This window comes from Durio zibethinus, chromosome 14 (genome assembly GCF_047325235.1).
Source record: "Durio zibethinus cultivar Kanyao isolate XHJ-2024 chromosome 14, ASM4732523v1, whole genome shotgun sequence".
NCBI lineage: Eukaryota > Viridiplantae > Streptophyta > Magnoliopsida > Malvales > Malvaceae > Durio > Durio zibethinus.
The window spans coordinates 18,226,951-18,244,552 of record NC_143175.1 but is presented as its reverse complement, the minus strand read 5'-3'; the positions used below and the strand labels follow the sequence as shown (position 1 = coordinate 18,244,552).

The 17,602-nt window shown below is 29.7% G+C and overlaps 1 pseudogene across 1 annotated transcript in view; it reads right to left on the bottom strand.

Moving 5' to 3' along the window:
* LOC111294374 (dirigent protein 25-like) overlaps positions 1-17,602 on the bottom strand; it is a 36,012-nt pseudogene that overhangs the window by 15,296 nt on the left and 3,114 nt on the right. The window lies entirely within an intron of this gene.

Here is a 17,602-nt window from a genome sequence, read left to right as displayed (position 1 = left end):
TATTACTAGCCAGAGAAATTGTTTTTCTATCAAGGATTGCATATGCAAAATATTTTTTATATGTACTATAAGAGGGTACGTTTATACGTGTATCAAATATCTTGTGCTTGTTACAATTGTAGTGTGGGTGTGTATCCAAACAAGTAGAGATAAAGTGATTATTGTTGTAAAAACAATATACATAATTTAATTCATTGCATTATATTTCTCATGTGTATGTAAGGGTAAATGCAAGAATAATACAATAAAATTTAATTCATTGCTTTATGCTTCTCATGTGTATGTAATTGTTGCTATTCATTGTATTGTTCTCATGTTTTTTATACGATGCAATTTGGTTTAATGATCTTTACCAGTTATTAATAGTGTTTTTATATACGAGGTCATATGTTTGCTCATCTCATGTGGCTTTGTTAGATGTAAAAATAGAAAAAAAAAACAAATATAAATAAGAAATTAGAAATGGTTGTTATCATAATGGACCTGGATGGATTTTAAGCAAAATACAAATCATACTTGTACTGGTTTTTTGTACAAATCATTTTTAAAATTACACTAATTCTTTTTGCTTTTAACTTAATTATTTAATTGTGTATTTTATGCTATATAGATGCTTCTCTGTAGAAATTTATGATGGGATCACTTACTTTGGGGAGTTATTTTTCGAGCACTGTATTTGTAGACATTCAATCAAATCATACTTGTATTGGTTTTTTGTACAAATCATTTTTAGAATTACACTAATTTTTTTGCTTTTAACTTAATTATTTAATTGTGTATTTTATACTGCATAGATGCTTTTTTGTAGAAATTTATGATGGGACCACTTAGTTTGGGGAATTATCTTTCGAGCACTATATTTGTAGACATTCAATCATAGACATTTAATGTTCTTTTTTTTTTTTCTAAATGGTTTAATGACATTAGTTCTTGACTTATTTTAAGTTTGCAGATTATAAAACAATTTGGTTGTTGTTTTATTTCAAATATTATTAAATATCTTTTATTTTTTGTGTATTTTTATTTTATATGAAACCATATCATATTATGATTATAAATAAATTAATATTAATAATTGAAAATATAATTCAAAAGAAAATTTTTTATTGACACCTTAAAATTTATACCAACGCACTTTACTGTTGGAATATTTCAGGTTATATTAACAATCATCACGGATAGATCGTCAATAAAAGAAAAAGCACACAAGGCTATACCAACAAGCATTGACCACTGGTAAAAGATACATTGACAAAGATACAATCAGTATAAGTTGGAAAATTTAAAATATACTAGTGTATACTGATGGAAGATAACCGTCGATAAAAGATATAATGTGGAACACACAACAATTGCTATACCATTGGCTTTATATATACTGATGGACTAGAACCGTTGATATATCTCTGTTATATATTTTGATAACTTAAAAACCATCAGTATATGTTTGTATTGACAAAGAATATATTGACAGTTATAAATTTATCAGAATAAATATTTTGACTATCCGTATAAAGTTTATTATGCTATACTAATGGATTTTTAAGTTTTATCGATGGTTTTTTTAGTGTCAGTACAAGGCAATTTTCTTATAGTGACCACAACTAACAAATTTGATTATTTTAACATAATTATTTATTAAAATTTGAAATAAGATACCAAAATGAAGAAAAAATTTTAGACATCATCATTTAAAATTTCTAATTATAAAACAATGGACTTACAACATAGTGAAAACTCATTTTCAATTTATAAAAGACTAAAATATATAAAAAAAATTACAATAAACTACTTCCTTTTTCCATGTATAAGTAAAAATTACCTTTAATATTCATGTAATTAGAACAAGTTACAGAAAACAACAAAAATGACTATAAAAATACAACCATTAAAATATTTTAAGGATTTTATTGGATAATTTTTGTAATACAGTAAAACAAATTAACTTTATAAAGCACACAGTTTTATTAGAATTATGTAATATACTAGAGTGCATGGGAAAATGAACCCATTAGACTAGCCACTATTGTTTCTCTTAACATTGTAATTTCATGATCATTTTCTCTACAATTAACAGAACTTGATTCACCTCGAACAAAATTGCTTGTAGAAATTGACATATCAAGCATATTCTCGAATTCTCTAAAATCTTCATCACTTGATCTAGATGTCTTTGAATGTAATTATGCAAAACCATTGTAGTATTTATGATTAAAACTTGCTTCTCAAATGAATAACTTGGAATATCTCACAAAATTGGCCATTTTTTCTTCCATACTCTGAATGTTTGTTCAATCACAGAATGCAATGAAGAATGTGCATGATTAAAAATTTCCTTATTTCTGATATACAACGACTACCTCAATGAAAATTAGGTAAATGATATCATTCTCCTTTGTATGGTCCCAAAACACCAACCATTTGTGGGTATCCTGAATCCACAAGATAATATTTACCTATAAAAAATAAAAATTACAAAAATTATTTACATTTTGAACAAACATAAATTTGAACCTAAAATTATTTTAAATAATTAGTAAATAATATAAAATCTTTAACCTAGTGAAAAGTGTGGACAATTCAAGTTTTGCCTTCTAAGTGATTGAAAAAAAATTTGACTATTATGTGTTGTACCTATTTAACCAAGATATGAAAAAATGAAGCACATATTAAAGTCATAAGCTACCATAATATTTTGTGTCAATTCATCTTTCCTACCAAAGTAAGGTATTTCTTGGGATAAAGAAATACAAGCTTTTATATAAGTTCCATATATAGCTCCAATGCAATCCTACAATCAAATAAAAATTATGATATTAAACTCATTAATAACTTTTATCTTAAATTTATTTCAAATCTCTAAATTTTACCTAAAGGTATGGCCAATAACTTTTATCATTTCAAATGTGAGATTGTACTTCTGCGAATTGGCCTTCAATTGGTTTAATTGTATCTACTCCTATTTGAGCATACAAATTGAACATATTAGAAAAGATTCGATTAATAGTTTCACCAAATTGTTGAAATTGCTCTCTCACGTTAAAATTTGTTTGCCTATGTCTAATAATGTATAATGATAATGCTAACTTCTTCAGTATAGATACATTCCCATGTTTTAAACCATAACTTAGTTTGCAAATCATACAACAAATGATAAAATATATTCTTTGGTATCCTAAAACTATTCATACAATGACTATCATGCCCATTTAATATCTCTCGCACCTATTTTTCTCCAATATAATTTGATTTCATACTTGGCTGATTAGTAAAATAAGTTTCATAATGCACCAATATGCTATTGATTGCATTATCTTCTACATTATAATATTATTCTGCTTAACTTTTGTAACAATTGTGGCTATTCTCTGTTGATCATATTCATTTAATTCAACATTACCATGATTCATCACAAAATTCTTAAATAAATTATTAAAGTCATTCATAACTTGAAAAAAAAAACATATTTACATTTTATGGCATTGCATCATAAATAACCCATAACATTACATATATGCACTAATATATGAGTAATATACCTTGACAAAAGCATAATACAATGTTTCATTTGGGTTCAAGTTAAAGTGACCATATTGTAAGCATAATCCTAAGATCATTGTGTGAAAATTAGAATACCATACTTCAATCGAAGAGACCAGGAATACTTGTTTGGGTAGACATCATAAAATCATAGAAGCGAAACGATCTCAAAATGACTATGGTCTTTCTCTTCGCTTTTCTCTCTAATAGCAGTTTCTCAATGGGCAATTACTGAATGTGAAAAGTGAAAAGGGGACTTAGCCTTATATTTAAATAATCCTAGTCACCTTCCCATTAAAGGTCTATCAAGCCAAAAGCCTATACAACCGCTACACCATACTGATCCAATAAAATGTGCAAAACCCACACTTAATTGATCACGATAAATTAATTAGACTCTCATGCTTATCTCGTATTAAGACTAAATCCATTAGTCGATTTTACTAAAATTAAAATCACCAATTAATAGTAGCCCACTTACGAAAAATTCTAATATTCTTTCACTTGGGCAATAATAATTGGGTTGTTTGATTTTAAAAAAATTTGACTTGAAAATAAGACTTCAGGTTGATTTATTTTACTTTGATATGGTCATAATTTTAAAAATAATTTAGCTTTTGAGACAACATCTTAATAATCCTATATAATAAAACCATATAATACTGAATCATGCAGCCTTAATGCCCTTTATTGACATAAGACCAATTCATAGTTACAAATACCAAAGACTCTATTGACAATAGATCTCATTGTGGCTATGTAGTAAGAAAATAACACCTAAATATGATCTTAATGTGTCATTTTCATTGTTAGTCCTCTTGTTGATTACTCTGAACTTGCTAAGAAATCTCTACAGTCTCCATATGTGCCTATGTATCTCTTTAATATCCTTGAGGTCACTTGTTGGTATCATTTATGAGACATATCCAAAAAATATTAAAGTTGTATTTAAAATAGATATCAAGTGTTAAGACTTTACAATGTATATGAAAAACTTTAATTTTTCAAAATGTACCAACATAATAAGTAATAATATAAAATATTAACCAACGATAATCATCATTCAAGCATAGAATCAAATATCACATAGATATGTCAAATATAAAGAAAAAGGGTCCAACATAATGATAAACCATGATGTGTGAGTATGAAACTCAATGATATACTCCCACTGATGAATTACATCAAAAAATCCTAGAATACTCATGCTTTCAACTTGTTTACTAAATACTATAGGTTTTAACCCCTTAGTCAAAGGATCAACAATCAAGTTGTTAGTCTCAATGTGTTCAACAACAACCTCACCATTTTTCACAAAATTCTAACCTTGAGATATTTTATCTCAAAATGTTTAGACCCGTTAGTGCTTTTGTTGTTATTAGAAAACAATACAAGATACTTATTATCATAATAAATATATAATAGTCTAAAGATGGAATTAACAATGCGAAGACCTGAAATGAAAATTTTAAGCTAAATTGCCTACTAGCAGATCCAAAGCATGCTACAAACTCAACTTGCATGATAGAAGAAGTTAAAAGTGTTTGCTTCATACTCTTCAAAGACACAACTCCTCTAGCCAACATAAAAATATATTTTGGAATGGACTTCATGTCATCCTAACAACTAGCGAAGTTAGAATCTGTATACCCAACTATCTTAAAATTGTCCACTTTTTTGTAAGCCAATACATGGTCTTTGGTTTTTTGCAAATACCTTATCACTTTCTTAGTAGCAACCCAATAATTCATACCAGGATTAGAAAGATATCTCTCAAGAACTCCTACTACAAAAGTAATGTTTGGCCTAATGCAAACCTGTGCATACATGAAACTATGAATTACACTAGAATATGGTATGTTCTTCGCATATTCTTTCTCCAAATCATTCTTTGAGCACTTACTAAGATTAAGTTTATCACCTTTCGCAATGGGTGTATCCCCAACCTTATAGTGCTATATGTTAAACCTGCAAAGCACACAATCAATGTATAAACTTTGCAATAGTCTCAATAGATTTTGAGACCTATCTCTATGAATTTCAATCCTAAGAACATATGAGGTATTCCTAAGATCTTTCATGCCAAATGTCTTGGACAATAACTGCTAGTTTCATGCAACAAACCAACATCATTTCCAACGAGCAAGATATTCCACATATAAAAGAAAGATATACTTACTCTCACTGATTTTAAGGTATATGCATTGATCAATTTTGTTTTCCTTAAAACCCAAAGAAGTAACTACCTCATCAAACTTTTGATGGCATTGCCTAGAAGCTTGCTTAAGGTTATAGATTGACTTTTTAAGTCGACATACTAAATGCTCATTTTCATATTCTTGAAATCTTTTATGCTATACCATATAAACCTTTTCTCTGATATCACCATTGAAAAAAGCCATATTCACATCCATCTGATGAAGCTCCAAGTCAAAATGTGCTACTAAGGCTATAATGATCCTAAAGGAATCTTTGGAAGACACTAGTGAAAAGGTTTAATTATAATCCACTCTTTCTCTTTAAGTAAATCCTTTTGCTACTAGTCTAGCTTTGAAACTCTCAATTTTTCCCTTAAAATCTTTATTGGTTTTATACACCCATTTACAACCAATGAGTTTACATCATTTTAGTAGTTCAACAAGTTCTTAGACACCATTTTGAGTCATAGAATTCATTTCATCCTTTATTGCATCCATCCATACATCAAACTGTGGACTCCTAATGGCTTCACCAAAAGTCATAGGATTAACAACATGACTAATATCATAGTCACTCTCTCCAAGATAAATTACATAATTATCAAAAGTAGCAAATTTTTTATATTTGGTAGATCTCTTTAGAGGTATTTCAATCTCATTTTTTTTGACTTGCGATACATTAATAGAAGTAAGATTAATAGGAAAAGGGTTTGTATCTTGTTACCCCTGATCTCTTCTCTTTATGGCCATTGGCGTATTATGGCACTATGTTCTAGGCAAAAGAATGGATACTTGTCTAACAAGTTCATTATTAATCACAGCCTCTACCATACCTATATCAGCAATATCTAGCTCAAGAAACTTTGCCACTTACGACTCTTTAAACTTAGTTCCACATGTAGGACAATAAAACCTATATCCCTTTAAATGGTCTAAATACCCTACAAAAAGCAACAAGTACTCATAGGATTAGTCTTTCTTTTAAAAAGGTTGTAGATTCTAACTTTTGCAAGACAACCCTAAACTCGAAAGTGGTTAAAGCTAGGTTTGCCACTAGTTTACAATTCAAAAGGTGTTTTAGGAACAAATTTACTAAGTACTCTATTAAGTATATACAAGGAAATTTTAATGGCTTCACCCTAAAGCGATTTAAGAAGATTGGTCCTATTCATCATGCTTTTTCATCATATTCTTAAGGGTGCAATTTTGCTTTTTGGCCGCACCATTTTTTCAAAATTACCATGCATAGTATATTAGGCAATAATCCCACATTCTTGTAAGTATTTGGCAAATGGTCCCATGTGCTATCCAGTTTCACCATGTCTATCATAATTCTCACGACCACGGTTAGACCTAATAACTTTGATAACTTTTCCTAATTATTTCTTTACCCCAGTCTTAAAATTTTTGAATTTATCAAAAGTATCAAAATTTTCACTAAATAAGTAAAGATACCCATAGGTAAAATAGTCATCAATAAAAGTAATAAAATATTTTTTACCACACAAAATAGATGTAAGAGGTCCACTAATGTCAATATGTATAATTTTCAAAAGGTCAAAACTATAAGTTGCCCCTTTCTTCTTAGTCTTAGTTAGTTTATCGTTTACACAATCAACACAAGTGTCTAATTTTTGAAAATCAATGGATGGTAAAATACCATCTTTTATCAATCTTTAAACTTTTTCATCATAAATGTGACCTAACCTTTTATATCACAACAATGAATAGTTTTTTTTTAATTAAAGATCTTTTAGACACTATCTTTTTAACATTATTGCAACTATATTCATTATTGAAGACCAAACATAGTTTATTTAAATTGTCAACACGTTTAAATCCGTCAAGAACATTTGAATTTAAAAACAAGTCAACTTTTCCATTTTCAATGTCAAAGTAGTAACCACATTTATCCAAAATAGAAACTGAAATCAAATTCCACCTAAATAAAGGTGCAGAAAAAACATTTTCCAAAACAAGTTTAAAGCTAGAATCCAAATTCAAACCTATTGTTCCTATATGACTAATGTATACTTTAGCATTATTTCCAACTTTAAGTTAGGCCTCTTTCTCACTTGATTGCCATTTGCTTTTGAACCCTTACAAGGTAACAGTAACATGAATAATTGCACCACTTTCAAGTCACCACAAATTTGGTAAGGCACTAACAAAGTAAGATTCAAAACAAACAAGAGCTAGTGAATTACCTTCTTGTTCATTTTTTTCTTTAACCAAGCCTTATATTTAAGGTAATCAAATTTCATATGACCTTTCTTATTTTAAGAAGAACACTTGATAATGATAACTTTAAGACCCCTAACCCTTTAGTTTAACCACTACCCTGTCCCTTGTCATCCTAAACTTTCTTACGAGCATTAGAAACAAATCTCCCAGGTTTCCCATAATTTTTTTGATAATTGGGTTTGAAGTAGGTAGTATAAGCACTCTCACTCTTTTTCGTTCTTGAGTTTTTCTTTCTCAAAAAAATATTTTGAGATAAAACCATCAACACTTCAAACTTCATTTATAGCATTGTAGGCTATTTTAACCTAGGTTAACTCAATAGATAAGCAGTTAAGGGCATAGTGAATAATAAATTTGTTAGGGAAGACAATTTCATGAAAAGTTAATTTGGTTTGAATGTGGATCATTCTCATAATGAAATCTCTAACACCCCCAACCTCAAACTTAATGATTTTTGGTATCTATTGCATATAGCATTGTAGAGATCCATAGCAATTTCAATAGTATGCAACCCACTCAAAAGGTGTTTAAAGATAGACTTCTTAATAGCATACAAATACATGTGATTTTGCCCTTTTCCCTTTGGCAAAAAATTTCTTTTGCTCAACAATACTTTCTTCAGTAGGATCAACAGGCTTTGAAAAATGTAAGGCTATGTTTATCTCACTTATAATCAAAGTAAAGTTCAGATCTTCATTCCATCTCTTATAATTAAACCCATGAAGTACTTCAATAGTGGCTTAATTGTTATTGACAGTAAAAGTTACTATTTAAAATAAAATGCAATATTAGTCAATAGGTAATAACATAAGTTGTATAGCAACGATTCATTATGTGCTAACAATTACTGAAAGGTCTAGATGCATTATCACAAACTTTTTATTAGGCAAAGAATGCAACATGCGATTGGGAACTTTTCACATAAAGCTAATATGAGAATGTCATAATTTTTGAAAACCTATCCCCTTTGGACAGACTAATTTTCTAGATTAGTACGCCCTCAACCATGATACTTTATGTTCCAAAATAAATTATCCTATACATAAACCTCCTTTAGGCAGATAAATGCATAAGATAATTTAACAACCATCATGTAATTTTAGAATGATAAAATTTTCCATTAACTTTAACAAGTAAGCCACTTTGTTAGCCAAGCATTTATATCAATTAATAAAAAAAAAATTTCAAACTAGGAAATTTTATTAATTGCCTAAAATTCTTGGTTTGCATATTCAACCTTAATGTATGCAATGGACCATTCCAGCTGAGATACTAAACTTAGATGTATCTCATCAGGTCTTATAAATAATGTTTATTGCATTTAAACTTGGATCTCAAATTTAATTTAAACTATTATTTTAATTACTAACCAATTATGCACATAATGTTCAACCTAAAAGTACACAAATATTTTAGTCTAACTAGGGAGAGTACCTACTGCCATTAGACTCCCATCATGCCAAATTTTTTTATCATGAACTAAAGTAACTAGAATCATGTGCATAACGTAAAATAATTTCTTTATAATACATGAAATTTAAATAATAAATATTTCATGCACTTAAAAAATTCCAAAAAAATCATAAAAAAATTAGAAATAAAATTTTGAGCATGTCAGAAAAAATCGAGACAAAAGTGATCATTGGATGGGCCCACATGCACCGCACACACCTTCTTCTACGCGTGGGCTTTGCCTAGCAATGGAGGGTCTCCCTTTTTCAACCTTTAGCCTGGTTGACCCAACTTAACTAAAGTGGTTCTTGACTCGTTTAGGTCTAAATGGGTTTTTCACCATTTATTTTTATGTTTTTCCTCACCCTTTTCATTAAATTGAAATCCCAAACATTCAATTAAACTTATTTTCTATAAAACCCTTGCAAAAATTGCATAAAAACTAAAGAAATAAAATCAATTTGAGAAAAAATTTTGGATTTTACAAACCTATGTTTAGCCCATTTTTGTTTTCTTCATAATTGATCACCATACATCAATATTTTATGAAGTTAATCACTATGACTCAAGTTTATAACACATTAGAGACATGATCCAACAATCAATTTTGAATCAAACACATAAAACATTGATATTTTAATTTAAACAAAAATTTGATAAAAACTTGTAATTGAAAATTTTAAACCACAATTTCTCCCTTCATACAAGGAATTAGAAAATGATCCTTATATAGATTTAATCCTCTTAGAGAGGAATGAAAGCCTTCAATCAATTTTAGAAACTAATGATCGAAATTAAAAAATTTTGACAACAACTTATTTGTCCCAAACAAGTAATTCACCAAGAAACAATTAAATTAACATGAAATTATGGTCCTAGTTTCACACAACCTGGCTTTGATACCATGTATAAGCATTATCCCAATATCATTGTGTGAAAATTAGAACATTATACTTCAAACAAAAAGATCAAGAATACCTATTTGGGTAGTCATCATGAAATCACAAAAGTAAAACGATCATAAAGTGACAATAGTTTTCCTCTTTGCTTTTCTCTATAGTAGCGATTTCTCAATAAGCAATTACTGAATGTGAAAAGTGAAGAGGGGACCTTAGTTTTATATTTAAATAATCTTAGTAACCTTGCGATCAAAGGTTTATCAAGCCAAAGGCCTACACAACTGTTATACCACATTGACCTAATAAGATGTGTAAAATCCACACTTAAGTGATCATAATAAATTAATTGGGCTCTCATGCTTGTCTCGTATTAAGACTAAATCTATTAGTTGATTTTATTAAAATTAAAATCATCAATTAATAGTAGCCCATTTATGAAAAATTCTAACATATACATTAAAAGAAACATACAACATACCTATGCATACATATATTCACAAAAACTCAAAATATCATAATACCATATTTTGATAGGTCTTAAACCAAAAACTATAATCACTTGCTTTCATTTCACATCAATGACCCATAAGGACTAGATGGAGTTGGTGGTGGAGGTAGAGGTGTTTGTTAGAATGGTTGAAAGCTACATGAAGATGTTGCTAGCAAGGAAGAAAAACGTGCGGTAATATTTTATTCATCATACTTACATTGAAGCCACCAAGCCTTAAGATTCAAATCTAAATTCAAGAACACCTTTCGCTTTACTAGAACTTGGAATATTTTGATGGTAAAAAAATATAGATAACTCTTTCTTGGAATTTTACTTCTCATAGCTCGTAATATATCCATTGCATCTGAAATAGAATATGGGTAGCAAGATAATTTCATTTATCAATCTCTTTTGGTTAGTCATACCATCATACAATTTTTCAATTTGAATAGTCAATGTGTTTTTTATTGATCTTTTCATTGGAGTTGGTTTTTTACCTTTATTTTGTACTATTCCAATAACCTATTTATTTTTATTAGAAGTTTCAAGAGAGGCATTTACATCTGTGTCATCCTTGAGTGCAACCTCATTCTCAATATCATGTTCATCTAAATCCTTAAAACCTTCAATAGAGGTAACATCCTCCCCAAAAGCTCCACCTGGAAGAACACTTGATGAAAGTGCCCGTGCATGCTCTCTAATGGCCACAATGTCTCCAAACATTTGTCGCATCAACTTATTCAATCGTGGCTCCATTCCATTTCTTTTAAATACTTTATAATTGTTATTTTCCTACATTATTTTCAAATGATTGAGTGTTATTTCAAAAATTCCAAAGATTACTATCACTATGAGTTTCAACTAATTTAACACATAATAATATTGATATAAGTAACACTAACTTATATTTTTTCAACCCACCACTCCTTAGTTGCATCAACTATCTCTTTAAAATAACACCATCCTAAACCTATAGAATTCTAAGTAACTCAGTCCATAATCTTCACTCTTTTTTTAATGTGTTTGTTCCACTTATTTTTCAATTGAGATTTCTCATAACATTTTTATGTCTTAGCTCTAAAAAGGGAAACAATATTTTTCCACCCTTTTGAATTTAGATGAGTTGTTGGTTTATTACTAGCATTGACTTTATTTACATAGTTCATAAAATATCATTGTGAGCTCGTCATCCTAAACAGCTTTGGTTGCTAAGATGGTATCACCCTTGACAGTATTTCTTGTCTTCATTATCTATTATTATTTTAAATTTAATAAATTATTCATCAATTTATTTCAAACATAACATACTATTAGGAAATAAACTAATATCACAATTCAATAAAGAAAAATAGAACCAATATACAAGGAAAAAATGGTTTGTATTCATCAAGTAAAACGAACATTCTTTTTAATGCATTTATAGAAACAAAGGCAACATAAGGAGAACTTTGAATTATGAAACTTAATAGAGAAAATAAGGTGACCTATCTTTATGTTAGATTATGCTTCAATGATGGAACACAGATAGTGTCTTTGAATTTCTAGTCTCCTTATTAGCACTAAAACTGAAAGTTTAAAATAAAACTGATAAAATACCACCTAAATGATACCAAAAAAACTAAACACCAAATGGGTTACATCACCTCTTTTGACAAAACACAAAATCACATGTCTACAATCTATATATTTAAAAAGTTAAAGGCCATAATAAAACTTCAATACAACTCTTGAGTAATAAAACTTAAATAATTATTATAGACCAAATGAACATTTTTCAGGGCCATCTCCATGAAAAAAAAGTGTGCATCACTTACAAGCCAGTTCCACAACCAACACAACCCAATCTAAATACAACTTCTATAGTTATGTAAAAGTCATCAAGTTTACTTTAGAGAACAACTTGCTAATCTCTTGGATAAGCCTTTCATTATATAAATAATACTAAGGAAAGATAATCAATTACAAATTACACATTAATGCTCTCAATTAATTTGTCCTAAACTCTCTTATGAAATATTCTCATAATATTCCAACTCACACACATGTATAAACTAACACTCATCCTTAGGTTAGAGCATATATATAGTTTGCTATATATATAATCAACTCGAACTATTTGAAGTGATTTCATAAGAATATCGACTAGTTGTTCCTTTATGCGCACATGCTTCAATAATATTGTTCCACTCTGTAACTTTTCCCTAATGAAATGACAATAAACTTTTATATGCTTGGTTCTTTCACCAAACACTGGGTTGAAAGCAATATGAATTGTCGCTTGATTATCACACCATAACTTTATAGGGGTCCAAACTGAAAGCCTAATTTCATCTAAAAATTGAACCATTCATAATATATCTATTGTAGCCAAAGCCATGGCTCTATACTTTACCGCATATAAAATATTGAATGATCTTTCTCATTCTGTTGCTTACCATATTGAATAAGAGCTACACTAAATTTATCAAACCATGCGCGTTAAAATTACTTTAGACCATACAAAGACCTACATAAATGACACACCTTTCTAGACTCTCCCTGAGCAACAAACCCTTGTGGTTGGTCCATATATACCTCTTCAGTCAAGTCACCATGTCAGAAAGCATTCTTCACATCCAATTGGTGTAATGCCCATTTATGTGTAACAGAAAAACTAAGAAATAAGCAAATAGATGTCATCTTTGCCACTGGTGAAAAGGTATCAAAATAATATACTCCATATGTCTGCGCATATCCTTTCACTGCTAGCCTTGCCTTCAATCTATCCATTGAACCATTAGGATTCAATTTTGTGATGTAAACCCATTTGCACCCAATAGTTTGCTTCCTTTTTGGCAGAGAAACCAAGTCCCATGTATGGTTGGCCTCTAAGGCCATCATCTCATCCTCTATAGCCTTACGCCATCCTAAATCTGTAAAAGCATCATGCAGAGTATGTAGAACAATAATCACATTAATTGTGGCAATACAAGTTTAAAGTTGGACAAAAAGTCCTCTGTATGAGGGTGTGTATAAAGAAAAATTTTTACAAATTCACATACTTTTTCATAAAGCGATTGGTACATCTTCAACCATAGTGTCTAAAGACAGATCCATCGATGAAAAAACTATCTAGATAGGAGAAATTTTTATAGGTGGATCTAGGTAAGTTTTTTTAGTGTACCTATGACCAAATCCAGTATCTAGGCATGCCTCAAAAAAATACACATTAACCATTGTACTATGTATAAAATGAGAAAATCTTTTTCTTCTTATATAATGGATGATGGATGAGACTGTAGTACCAAAAAAAAAAAAAAAACTAACTCATGAGACATAATATCTACCAAAATAATAAAGTAACTCAAGTTTGGAAAGTAGCATTAATACCCTATCTAGACATTTAAATAACCTAGAAAGATACACTTAATGGAATGTAGGTCTAACTTAGTGCAACTTGAGAGACTGTCATGAATAAAGCATGTGCAACCAAACACCTTGAGGGAGATTAAAAATAAGGGATGATCAAGATATAATACTTAAAAAAGAACTTTTTCTTTAACAATCGAGAATGACAAATAATTTGTAAGATACCATGCTGTGAGAATAACTTTACTCCAAAACACCTTAACGACCTTCATTTGAAACAAAAGAGCTTTAACCACTTCTAATAAAGATGATTCTTCCTTTCAGCAACCTCATTTTGTTGTAGGGTATCTATACATGAGGACTGATGAACAATACCTTTTGCATTTAGGAATTAAACAAACTCTGTAGAAAAATACTCTTCCCCATTATCACTCCCTAAAATTTTGATAGACTTACTGAATTGATTATCTATTTCTACATGAAAGGTAATGAAGACAAAATAATTCATAGTGGCTTCACAACAAATACAAGCAACAAACTCATGAATAATCATTAACTAATGTCAAAGTATTTATAACTAGAGTTTAAAATAATAGGATAAGGCCCCCATACATCAGAATGAATCACAGCAAAAAGAATTTTTTTCTTTTATTAAATTGAGATTGATAAGACATTTTATGCAATTTGGCAAACTTGCACATTTTACAATTAAAACTAAAAAATGATAAATGGGGACACATAGCTCATAAAATTGACATGAATGGATCACTAAAACAATAATGGGACTCATAAGCTAATGACAATTCTCTTAAGTATGCCATTAATCCAAACTTTATCTTTTGTATGTCATCAAGCACATAAAAACCTCATTTGTTCTTTTTCCTACCAATAGTCTATTTTGTAGACAAATCTTAAAAAACACAATAAATAGGAAAAAATGAGACTAATTCAAATTTTTTGTAATCTAAATAATTTAAAGTAAGTTAAAAGAAAAAGAAGGGACATGTAACACATAATGTAAAAATAATGTAGATATAGGTCGAGCTTTACCACTTTCCACAATATCTATGAAGTTTTCATCAACAACCAAAATAGGTTGTTTCCTTGTCATAAAAGTATATGAATAAGAGTATCTGTAGTACCCATAGTACCGGTCATGTGATCCAAAACTCTTGAATCAATCACCCAAGTCATAAAAAAAGTAACTAGGCATGCAGTAGATTTACCTTGTATAAAAGTTACTATCAAAGAGAAGATCAAAGTTTGATTTTAAAACATGTGAATAACCTGATAATACTTATTCTGAGATAACTGAACTCTTTTTTCCTCTTACTTTTGAGGCTGAAATGCAGCATTAGTCACATATGCTACTAGTGGGCTAGAATTACCCAAAAAATACAGATAAATATTTTGTAAGTATCTCTGCTGTCCATAATAATAGCAAGACCATAGCTTTTCTTTACCACTTTCATGTCCTTTACCTCATCCACCATGTCATTTACATGATGCTCGCCTTTCACACTGTAAGGCCATAAATACTACTATGTCTTATTGTAGAGAATGATATTAGGTGACCCTGTTCAAGCACTTATAAGCATCTAGTAAAAAAAGTGAATCTTTACTGGCTAATATTGGAGTAATAGCACTAGTACTTCTTCCTCAATCCTGTTAAGAAAACACTACAGCTAGAGCCTTTCGTTACTTTTGGTTTGTTTTTAAATCGATAAACAAGAGCATTAGTTCATTAAACTCATTATATACCTCTTTGAATGCAACAAAATATTCCCTCAAGCTCCTATCGGGCTGCTCAATTTTAGTTCACGCCTTAATAACATCTGAGATCTTCTACCAATTCTTAGAATTTGCATAAACAATTTTTAAAACATCTCAAAGCTTCTTACTTGTAAAGTATTGATTAAAAATCACCTTGACTTGTTGTTCCATCGAGTAGAACAATTGTCTAAGTACTTGATTATCTTTCTACTGTCATGTTGCATACTTCAAGCTTTTTTTTACTAACGGCTCACTCGTTAGAAACCAAGCCTTTTCAAGACCTCGCGAGGTTACCAACATAGTCTTGCTCTATGACAAGTAGTTAGAGCCATCAAGTTTCTTATCCAACAATTGTGAGCCCATGATAATATTTTGAGTTATCACCTTCAATGCGATTGCCTCTTCCTTGGTCATGGCCACGAAACCTTCTTCTTCAAGAACACAACTGGTAATCCTTCAATCGGTATAACCCCTAATCAACAATCAAGAACTTCATCTCTAGTTCTGCAGCCACATTCTACACTGAGAAAAACTTGTCTCTTTTAATCTATCATTCATGAAAAGGTTGCAACTCCTTCTTTTTGCTAACTTTGAAAATAAAGGGGTGGCCTTCTTTCAACTAATGAGGACTATTAAAGAGGAAAGAAAAGTTTTAAGTACATAGCTTTAGGGCTGCGAGATTAAAGTCTATAGTAGCGACAGCTTAGGTGAGGATATAAGGGCTATCACAGAAAGGTTTGGAGAAAAAAAGAGAGAGAGAGAATGAGCGACAGTAGCTAGGGTTGCGTTGTTGGCTCTAATGCCATGTTAGAATTAAGGCTATAAAGAACAACTTGCTAATCCTTTATATTAGCCTTTCATTAGATAGATAATACTAAGAAAAAAGAATCAATTATAAACTATACATTAATGCTCATAATTAATCTATCCTAAATTGTCTCCCATGGAATATTTTCATAATATTTTAACTCACACACACGCATACCCTAACACAATTAACATTTGTGCTTCATCTTTTCCAAATAACTTGGAGAAACAACTAGATACTTCTACTCTTTCAATTTATTTTTGAAATTATTTGTTAAATTTCTTTTGTTAGGATATTTGCTTAGGTCTTTGATGTTTATTATTATTGAAAATTGGTTTATATTTTTCCTTTATACTCTTTATTATATTTAAGTTTGTCAAGATTTTAATATGAACATATGATTACCGAAGTTAAAACTCTTGCATTCTAGCAAAAGACTGATATGAATAGTTTTAAAAACTAAAATGTAAACGTTATTCTCATGGTAACAAAACTTTAATTTTGTTTTTGTTTTCTTCTAAGTTTTCTTCCTTTAGAAGAGCAGGTTAAAATTTGAGATTTAATAACATTTTTTTTGTATTAAATGCTCAATCTTTCTTCATGTTAGGGTTTTTTTTTTTTTTACTATGCCATTAACTATTATATATAATTTAATGTTGTGTTGATTACTGGTGTTAGGCTGATTCTGTTTCCTTTGGTCAAGTATTCGGTTCTTCTCTTTTCATGCTCACTTCATGTTTGATAAATGGCTTATATGAAGCTTAAAGCTCTAATCTTTGAACTTCTTAAAGTTTGGTTGACTCTTTGCAATCAAATTGCATCGTTTGTAATTTTATGTAATATCTTGGTT